The sequence below is a fragment of the Peromyscus leucopus genome, chromosome 3 (assembly GCF_004664715.2).
Source record: "Peromyscus leucopus breed LL Stock chromosome 3, UCI_PerLeu_2.1, whole genome shotgun sequence".
Taxonomy (NCBI): Eukaryota; Metazoa; Chordata; class Mammalia; order Rodentia; family Cricetidae; genus Peromyscus; species Peromyscus leucopus.
In genome coordinates this window covers 147,556,815-147,567,595 of record NC_051065.1, presented here as the reverse complement: position 1 = coordinate 147,567,595, position 10,781 = coordinate 147,556,815, and positions in this window count along the sequence as shown.

Below are 10,781 nucleotides of genomic sequence, written 5' to 3'. Positions count from 1 at the left end.
CCTCTAAAATAGAAGGGGAAGACATAAAAATGACAAAAGGTATCTTTTGAATCTATTATGAAAAAGAAAAATACTTTTAAAACGGAACTACTTGTTTTACATAATAAAGACAATTTATAGCAAGCCAACATCAAATTAAATGGAGAGAAACTCAAAGCAATTCCACTAAAATCAGGAACGAGGCAAGGCTGTCCGCTCTCCCCATACTTATTCAATATAGTACTTGAAGTTCTAGCCAGAGCAATTAGACTACATAAGGAGATTAAGGGGATACAAATTGGAAAGGAAGAAGTCAAGCTTTCCCTATTTGCAGATGACATGATACTATACTTGAGTGATCCCAAAGATTCCACCAAGGAACTGATACAGCTTATAAACACCTTCAGCAACGTAGCAGGATATAAGATCAACTCAAAAAAATCAGTAGTCCTCCTATATACAATTGACAAAGAGGCTGAGAAGGAAATCAGAGATGCATCACCCTTTACAATAGCCACAAATGACATAAAATAACCAAGCAAGTGAAGGACCTATATGACAAGAACTTTAAGTCCCTGAAAAAAGAAATTGAAGAAGATGTCATAAAATGGAAAGATCTCCCATGCTCATGGATAGGTAGGATTAACATAGTAAATGGCAATTTTACCAAAAGCAGTATACAGATTCAGTGAAATCCCCATCAAAATACCAACACAATTCTTTACAGACCTGGAAAGAATTATACTCAACTTCATATGGAAAAAACGAAAAACCCAGGATAGCCAAAAGAATCCTGTACAATAAAACAACCTCTGGAGGCATCATGATCTCTGACTTCAAGCTCTATTATGGAGCTACAGTAATAAAAACAGCTTGGTATTGGCATAAAAACCTACATGTGGACCAATGGAATTGAATCGAAGACCCTGATATTAATCCGCACACCCATGAACATATAATTTTTGATAAAGAAGCCAAAAGTGTACAATGGAAAAAAGAAAGCATCTTCAACAAATGGTGCTGGCATAACTGGATATCAACATGTAGAAGGCTGCAAATAGATCCATATCTGTCACTGTGCACAAAACTTAAGTCCAAGTGGATCAGGGACCTCAACATAAATCCAGCTACTCTGAACCTGCTAGAAGAGAAAGTAGGGAAGTAGTCTTGAACACATTGGCATAGGAGATCACTTCCTAAATATAACACCAGTAGCACAGACACTGAGAGAAACAATCAATCAATGGGACCTCTTGAAACTGAGAAGCTTTTTGTAGAGCAAAGGATATGGTCAACAAGGCAAAGCGACAGCCTACGGAATGGAAAAAGGTCTTCACCAATCCCACATCTGACAGAGGACTGATATCCAGAATATATAAGGAACTCAAGAAGTTAGACATCAAAATGCCCAACAGTCCAATTAAGAAATGGGCTATAGAACTAAACAGAGAATTCTCAACAAAGGGAAACTCAAATGGCTGAAAGACATTTAAGGAATTGCTCAACATCCCTAATCATCAGGGAAATGCAAATCAAAATGACTCTGAGATACCACCTTACACCTGTCAGAATGGTGAAGACACCTTATGCTGGAGGGGATGAGCTAGGGGAACTCTCCTCCACTGCTGGTGGGAATGCAAGCTTGTACAGTCACTTTGGAAATCAGTATGGCACTTTCTTAGAAAATTGGGAATCAATCTCCCCCAAGATCCAGCTATACCACTCTTGGGCATATACCCAAGGAATGCTCAATCATACCACAAGAGTACTTGCTCAGCTATGTTCATATCAGCATTGTTTGTAATAGCCAGAACCTGGAAACAACCTAGATGCCCTTCAACTGAAGAATGGATAAAGAAAATGTGGTACATATACACAATGGAATACTACTCAGCAGAGAAAAAAGTGACATCATGAGGTTTGCAGGCAAATGGATGGATCTAGAAAAAAACATCTTGAGTGAGGTAATCCAGACTCAGAAAGACAAACATGGTATGTACTCACTCATAGGAGGATACTAGATGTGGAACAAGGATGACTGGACTGCCACTCACATCACCAGGGAGGTTATTTGGAAATGGGACCCCAAGAAAGACACAGGGATCACCCAATGATGGAGAAATGGAGGAGATCTTCACGAACAGCCTGCACGCTAGTGGGGGTAATGAAGGGCGAGGGTGGAGGGAAAGAGAGCTTGGGGGAGCGGGAGATCCCAGCTTGATCAAGAACAGAGAGGGAGAACAAGGAAATAGGAGACCATGGTAAATGAAGACCACATGAGAATAGGAAGAAGCAAAGTGCTAGAGAGGCCCACAGAAATCCACAAAGATACCACCACAATAGACTGCGGGCAATGGTTGAGAGACTGCCTGAATTGACCTACTCTGGTGATGGCATGGCCAAACACCCTAATTGTTGTGCTAGAAACCCCATCCAACGACTGAGGGATCTGGATGCAGAAATCCATGGCTAGGCCATGGGTGGAGGTCCAGGAGTCCAATTAGTGAAAAAGAGGAGGGCTTATGTGAGCGAGAATTGTTGAGACCAAGGTTGGATAAAGCACAGGGACAAATAGCCAAACAAATGGAAACACATGAACTATGAACCAATGACTGAGGGGCCCCCAACTGGATCAGGCCCTCTGAATAGGTGAGACAGTTGATTAGCTTGAACTGTTTGGGATGCATCCAGGCAGTGGTACCGGGTCCTGTGCTCATTGCATGAGTTGGCTGTTTGAAACCAGGAGCTTATGCAGGGTCGCTTAGCTCTGCATGGGAGGAGGGGACTGGACCTGCCTGGACTGAGTCTATCAGGTTGATCTCAGTCCTCGGGAGAGGCTTTGCCCTGGAGGAGGTGGGAATGGGGGGTGTGCTGGGGAAAAGGGGGAGGGGAGAGGGAGGGGGGAGAACTCGGGAATTCATGGCTGATACGTAGATTTTATTTATTGTAAAAAAATTTTAAAAAAAGTAAAAAAATTTTGTAAACACAGAAGGTAGAATACAAGAGAGATTAACCAAGAATTGTGAAGAACTAGCTATTTTGCAAGATAAAAAAAAAAGAACTACTTGTTTTAAATAGGATAAGTAATGAAATCTTTTTGAGTTTATCAAATGTTACTGGACTGGACATTGTTAATATATATAATGGAATTTTTTGACTGTATATATTGTATACACTTATTAGATAGTTTTTCTTGTATTAGTTATAAGCTTTTTAAAATTTTAGACAAAAAGAGAGGAAATGGTAGCACATGCCTTTAATCCTAGCATTTCAGAGGCAGAAATCCATCTGTTCAAGCATACAGCCAAGCATGGTGACTCACACCTTTAATCCCAGAAAGCTAGCCTTTAATCCCAGGGAGTGATGGTAGAAAGCAGAAAGGTATATAAGGCGTGAGGACCAGAAACTAGAAGCATTTGGCTTGTTAAGCTTTTAGGCTTTGTAGCAGCACAGTTCAGTTGAGAGCCATTCAGATACGAGGACACAGAGGCTTCCAGTCTGAGAAAACAAGATCATCTGAGAAATTGGCCAGATGAGGTCAGCTGTGGCTTGTTCTGTCTCTCTGATCTTTCAGTGTTCACCCCATACCTGGCTCAGGTTTGATTTTATTAATAAAGACTCTTTAAGATTCATGCTACATATACCAGAGACTCTGTGTCCATTCTTAGATTCCTAAAGTGTTATTTGATGATAATTTTGTATGGTTTGGTTCCTCTACCCATTTTTCTCTCTCTTTGTTCCTCTGTCTTTGGATTTATCGATGTATAATTGACAAATAAAATATATATATTTACATTACAATATCTTGACTTGATATGGAAATGTATTGGGCAATGGCTACCACAATCAAGTTAACAGCAGCCTCTATTACCTAACATTGTTTTCTGTTTTGTATGTGTGTGGTGTTAGAACATTTAAGATCTTCTTAAACAAATTCAGACAGACAGGGTGACATTGGTACCTATTGTCACTTTTATCCTCAGTGCTTACTCACATTTTCTCTGGCAGTTTGTGCCCTTCCATCAGCATTTTCTCGTGTCCCCCAATACCTGCACTACCAGGACCCATTCAGGATCTTGGTCCCCATGGCTAGTGTGTCAGGTACTGTGGGTGCTGTGAGGCTGAAGTGGGCCTCTAATGGTGGCTGATCCTGGCTGGGTGGACTTTTTCCACATCAAGTTTAAGAAGACGATGAACAACATTCTACTGCCACACCCATGATTTTTCGTGTCTCAGGTTGGTACAGGCCATGTTAGGGACAGCCTCTGCCCTGTGGATGGACATTAAGGAGACCCACATGTCCCCTGGGAGCCTGTATGCTGCTTAACACTTGGGAAGGCTTTTCAACTTCTTGTCAGAAGTATTTTGAAACAGAAGTTGGCTGGATGGTATCATCAATTGTTGACATTTAGATAATTGGACATTTAAGTATGTGCACATATATGAAAATGTTACTTGATAGGGTACTTGAGAGTTAGTTTGATACATTACACTTCAGTCAATATTTCAGTATATATCATCTGAAATTGTCATTGTACAAAAAAACTATACCACTATCACTCTTAGAAAATTTAACAACTCTTTTCTCAGGTGATGTGTGATCTTGCCTGTATTTCCTCAGCTATCCCCAAAATGTTTCTAATGACTGTTCTGATAAGCCACAGCTGAAAAAATTTAATTTACTAATTAAATTATTCTACAAGTTTAGGCCATGACTCCAAAGACTGTCCTCATTTCAGACTCGAGCTTCAAGTTCAGGAGTTCCCAAGGATTTCATTACTTCAAGTCAACTGTCTGCAGAGTCCCAGGATCCCTTGATACCTGCAGATTTATAAGTTGTAGGATGACACATTGAACTAATGATTCTGCTATATTAGTATTATAGTTTTGTTATGTAGAAGAACACAAAGCAGAACTAAAGGGAGGGACATCCCAGGCAAGGTCAGGGAGGGTCCCAAATAGGGAACTTCCATTGACCCCATTTATGCATCTTTTTCCACAATGTTAATAAGAGACAGTATACAGAATAGGCCAACCAGGGGGCACTCATCTGGGCTCTGATGTTCAGAGATTAATCAGGGTTCATTATATAGGTGTGATTGTTTGGTTTATAAGAGATTGAACTCAGCCTTCAGCATCACTTCCCTGCCAGGGTGAGCATCTCATGGCTCAAAGCCAGCACACTTTAATAGCACGGTCAGTGTTTCTGAAATGGTGAGCTCCCAATATGAATTGTCTTGTTAGCATGAACTGTGAAAGAACTGAGCAGCATAAAGCTTCATGACCTACCATCATAAAGCAGCCTTCCCAATAGCTCCAGGAATTCCAAAGAATTAGAGAGGTAGCCTCCTATGAACTGGGTAAAAGTCTAGATAAAGTCTTTCTTCGACAGGTCAGGTATAAAAGATATGAATACAGATATTTGTGAACAGGAAAATGTGCACCATCACCATCCCAGATATAACCATTTATTTTTTGTATATATAGTGTTCTGCCTGCATGCCAGAAGAGGGCACCAGATCTCATTACAGATGATTGGGATCCACCATCTGGGAATTGAACTCAGGACCTCTGGAAGAACAGCCAGTCCTCTTAACCTCTGAGCCATCTCTCCAGCCCCTTTCTAAGATTTCTTATAAGTTTACTTTTAGAGATAAATAATAAAATGATTGGTTCTATCTTTGTAACCACAGTATACAGCCTGCCAGGAAAAGAACTGGCTGAGAAAATGCCCTGATTGCTTATACTCTGTTAAACTACAACAAGTTACTTAGAGGTGAATGCATGTGGGTTCTTGGGATGATTTTGTTTTAATCATGTAAGGGAAATGAGAAACATGTTTTTATTTGTATTCATTGTAATCATTCACTGAAAAATAGAATGTAACCGCCTTATAATTTTATATTTGCTTGAAAGACTCTAATGGGGTATTTAAGATATAAGGGAAAAAATCAAGTTAGTTAGAATGAAGACATCAAGAGAGACAGAAGGAATATTTATAGAAAGAGGTAAGAAAAGAAATGAAGAACTGAGAGAGATGATAGAAAGATCCTGTGTGTGTGTGTGTGTGTGTGTGTGTGTGTGTGTGTTCCCTCTAGCAGGCCCCAAAAGGTTAAGTTTTACTCCCTCAGATAAAAAATTCTAGGTCCCCTGGATCTGTAGCCTCCCCCTCAAGCCCTGTGCTGCTGGAGGCTGGTCCTCAAGGCAGCAAAACATGTGCTGTTTGCTTGTTATGTGTATGAACATGGGAGTAGTCAGAGGAGATTTCAAGAAAGGAAGTGTTTGGAAGAGCTGAAGGCTGAGCATGTGGGTGTGAGCTGGAAGACATTTGCAGGAGGGACTCAAATGATCCCATTTTTAGCAACTAGTTTAAGTTTCCCCTCTGGTATATTGTGATCCATTAATTCTCCCAACTGTTCCCAACAGTTCTGTGAACTCACAAGGCTCCTGCTCAGCAGTGCAGGGATCAAGGGAAGACAGACATGAGGAGAGAGAACCCTTCTCCCACAGCTGCTAACCAGAGCTGTGTCAGGATGTGGCCAGTGGCCCAGTGAGTGGAGAGTGCCCATGACTGAGTTATGAAGACAGTGGGAAGCAGAGAGCTCAGAGGAGCAGCTTCAGAAGGACCGGGATGTGAGCTTTGCCTTCCCACTTGCTGAAGGTGTCAGAGTTTGAATTGGGAGCCCACACAATGGTGAGGTGTGGTGGTATTGTGTTTCCTAAAATATTGTACACCCTAATAAACTTAGTGGGGTCAGAGACAGAACAGCCACTAGATACAAAGGCTAGAAAATGGTGGCACTCACTACTTTAATCCTAGCACTCCAGAGGCAGAAATCCCTCTAAATCTCTGTGAGTTCAAGGCCACATTGGAATTGGCCAGGCATGGTGACACACGCCTTTAATTCCAGAAAGTGAGCCTTTAATCCCAGGGAGTGATGGTAGAAAGCTGAAAGGTATATAAGGCGTGAGGACCAGAAACTAGAATCATTTGGCTGGTTAAGCTTTCAGGCTTCTAGCAGCACAGTTCAGCTGAGATTCATTTTGGATGAGGACTCAGAGGCCTCCAGTCTAAGGAAACAAGACCAGCTGAGGATCTGGCAAGGTGAGGTAGCTGTGGCTTGTTCTGGCTCTCTGATCTTCCAGTGTTCACCCCAATATTTGGCTCAGGTTTGATTTTATTAAAAAGAAAATTTTAAGATTCCTGCTACAGTGAGGGGCCAATGGTCCTCCTGAATGTTATGCCAGAACTTGGCTGTTCAGTCAAAATGGACACTGTCATGTCTTAAGTGTTTGCTCACGTTGTCTGGTTCGCCTGAAACCACGTTTGCATACAGAAGTGCATGAACTTATGTTTGCTGCAGAGTGTCTCAGGACAGAGTTCTCTCACAGCACAGTTCCTCTTCTCCTCTCCTTCCTAGGTCTTTCCATCCCCTTTGAGTTCCCCACTTCATAGTATTTACGTATTGTGCTGAGTAGGTTCAAACACTACAATTCTTGTCTTTTCCTTTTAAGATGTATCTCTGGCCAGTAGGATTTGCTGAAGGAGGCGGAGGCAGGATGATCATGAGTTTGAGGCCAGCCTGGGCTACACAGTTTTTTTTTTAAAAAAAAAGATGTTGCATCTCTGTATGTGACCCAAGTGATTCTGTGGTTTCTCATTCTCATGTGGTATATCCCAGTGGGAAATCCCTCATCTCTCATACAAGTGTGTGATGTGACAACTTATTACCATAGTACTGTAGTCTCAAATTTTAAGATAGGGAACTGAGAATACCAGAAATTAAATCACTTGCCCAAGTTATAATAAATAAGAGGCGTGTATATTATAGTTAGTTCCTCAGGTTCTGAATCGTTCCATTAAGAAGGGCACATGAGCTCACAGAGACTGTGACAGCATACATTAGACCTGCACAAGCTCAAGTCAGACCAAATCCCAGCATGGAGGAGGGGACGTGGGCACAGAGTCCCACCCTAACAGAGATGTTCTTCCCATTGATAGCTTCTGGAAGGAGGAAAACCAGCTTTCCCTAGTGGAGTGTCACCAGGTATGTCCACCACACTCCAGGGCAGGCCCCATGCTCAGGAGCAGTCGACAAACACAAATGGACTCCATGGTTTTTGTTCTTTTAATGAGAGAAAATAAACATGAAGTTGGGTGGGTAGGGAGTTTGGGGAAGATCCAGAAAAAGTGGGAACAGGAAAAAAAATATGATCAAAATATGCTGTATTAAATTTTCAAAGAGTAAGTAAAAATGTTATTTAGAAAAGGATAAAACTATCCACCCATTGTACTGATGTGAAATATTTTCATCCGATAAGAAAGTCTCAGAAAGGGTGTAGGAATGATCAAATAGAGGTGAGCCTTTGGGATACTTACCTACATACTACACAATACAATAAGGTGCTGTGGGCTCAGTTTTCAAAGGAAAGCCAGAGATTCAAATGGAGGAGAAAATGCATGCGTAGTGGGGGAGGGGTAACTTGGGCACACATGACCTTGATTTCCACAAAGTTCACTCACAGCTTTCAGACCCCTATTGCCTATATCCCTTTTCAAATATTATTGTGAGAATTACTCTCATCTTTTTCTCTTTCAGGCTCTGGCACTCATAGGAACCCAGTGGCAAGAAGAGATTTTATGTTGTGCTAAATTATCACCCAAATATTAAAGGATGGGGCTGGAGTGACGTTATCTTATGATGGTTATTATAGGTCAGTTAGTGAGATGATGCAGCTCTCTTGAATCAAACATTCTCTATGGATACGTGACGTGGTTGGAGTGGAATCCATAATCATGGAGATAGCTAGAGAGGTCCTTGTAGGGTCAAACATGGGAGCTTGGAATTGTATATATAAACCAGGGTCTTAGTAATTTCTCTCTCTCTCTCTCTCTCTCTCTCTCTCTCTCTCTCTCTCTCTCTCTCTCTTTCTCTCTCTCTCCCTCTCTCTTCTGGAGTCGGGGTCTCACTATGTAGATGGCTGTCCTAGATCTCACTATGTAGACCAGGCTGGTCTCATACTCACAAAGATCCTCATGCCTTTCCTTCCCCAGTGCTGGGATTAAAGGCATTTGACACTGCACCCAGACTCTAGTAAATTCTCCATGTCTGCAGAATTTTAGGCAGCAGGGTCAGAGACTCTTCCATTTTTGAGAACATTGGCTCACATTTGTCCTTATTCATCTATTTGTTCATTCAAAAAGGAAGCATTTTCTCCCCGCCAGCCACTATTCTAGAGAGCCTTTTGTGAACACACAGAAAGCACATGTGCTCTCTTTCCTCCGACTCTTGCCCTCCACTACCCCCACCCCCCAGTTTTCTCATGTAGATCTCATCCATTTTCCCTGTCATTGGGCGATCCCTGTGTCTTTCTTAGGGTCCTCTTTACTAGGTAGCCTCCCTGGAATTTTCAGTTGCAGTCTGGTTATCCTCTGCTTTACATCTAGTATCCACTTATGAGTGAATACATTCTGAGTCTGGGTTACCTCACTCAGGATGATTTTTTTCTAGTTCCATCCATTTGCCTGCAAACCTCATGATGTCATTGTTTTTCTCTGCTGAGTAGCAATCCATTGTGTACATGTACCACATTTTCTTTATCCATTCTTCAGTTGAAGGGCATCTAAGTTGTTTCCAGGTTCTGGCTATTACAAATAATGCTGCTGTGAACATAGTTGGGCATATGTCCTTGTGGTATGATTGAGCATTCTTTAGGTATATGCCCAAGAGTGGTATAGAGAGCGGGAGCGGGAGATCCCAGCTGGACCAGGAACAGAGTGGGAGAACAAGGAAAGAGTTACCATGATAAATGAAGACTCCATGGGAATAGGAAGAAGCAGAGTGCTAGAGAGGTCCCCAGAAATCCACAAAGATACCTCCACAATTGACTACTGGAAATGGTCAAGAGAAAACCCGAGCTGACCTACTCTGGTGATTGGATAGCCGAACACCCTAACTGTCATGATAGAACTCTCATCCAATGACTGATGGAAGCAGATGCAGACATCCACAGCCAAGCCCCAGATGGAGCTCCAGGAGTCCAATCATCGAGAGAGAGGAGGGATTATATGAACAAGAGACATTGAGACCATGATTGGAAAAAGCACAGGGACAAATAGCCAAACTAGTGGAAACACATGAACTGTGAACCAATAGCTGAGGAGCCCCCATGGTACTGGACTAGGCCCTCTGGATAAGTGAGAGAGTTGATTAGCTTGAACTGTTTAGGAGGCCCCAGACAGTGGGACCGGGACCTGTCCTTGCTGCTTTTTGGAACTTAGGGCCTATGCTGAGACATTTTGCTCAGCCTTGGTGTAGGGAGGAGGGGACTGGACCTGCCTCAACTCAATCTACCAGGCTGGGCTGACTCCCCAGGGGAGACCTTGCCTTGCAGGAGGTGGGAATGGGGGGTGAATTGGGGCAGAAGCCTGGGGGGTGGGAAGAGGAAGGACAGGGGAATTTGTGGCTAATCTGTAAAACGATTAGAAAATCTCTTATATAAAATAAAAATAAAAATAAAAATAAAAATAAAAATAAAAATAAAAATAAAAATAAAGCACTTGTGGCTCTCTGCTAAGGTCTGTCTGATGCTAATGTTTTACTCACTGACTGGATGCTGTGGTTCTGCCCCCATCTGCCGTTTGTCTTTCCTCTTTGGCTTTGTTGATGTATAACTGACAAATAAACTTCTGTATGCTTAAGATATCGATGTGCTGATCTGATGTACGCATATACTAGGAAATCATTACAGGTTAGCCAACATATGCATTACTGAAGGCAGTGGCCATTTGTTTTTTGTTT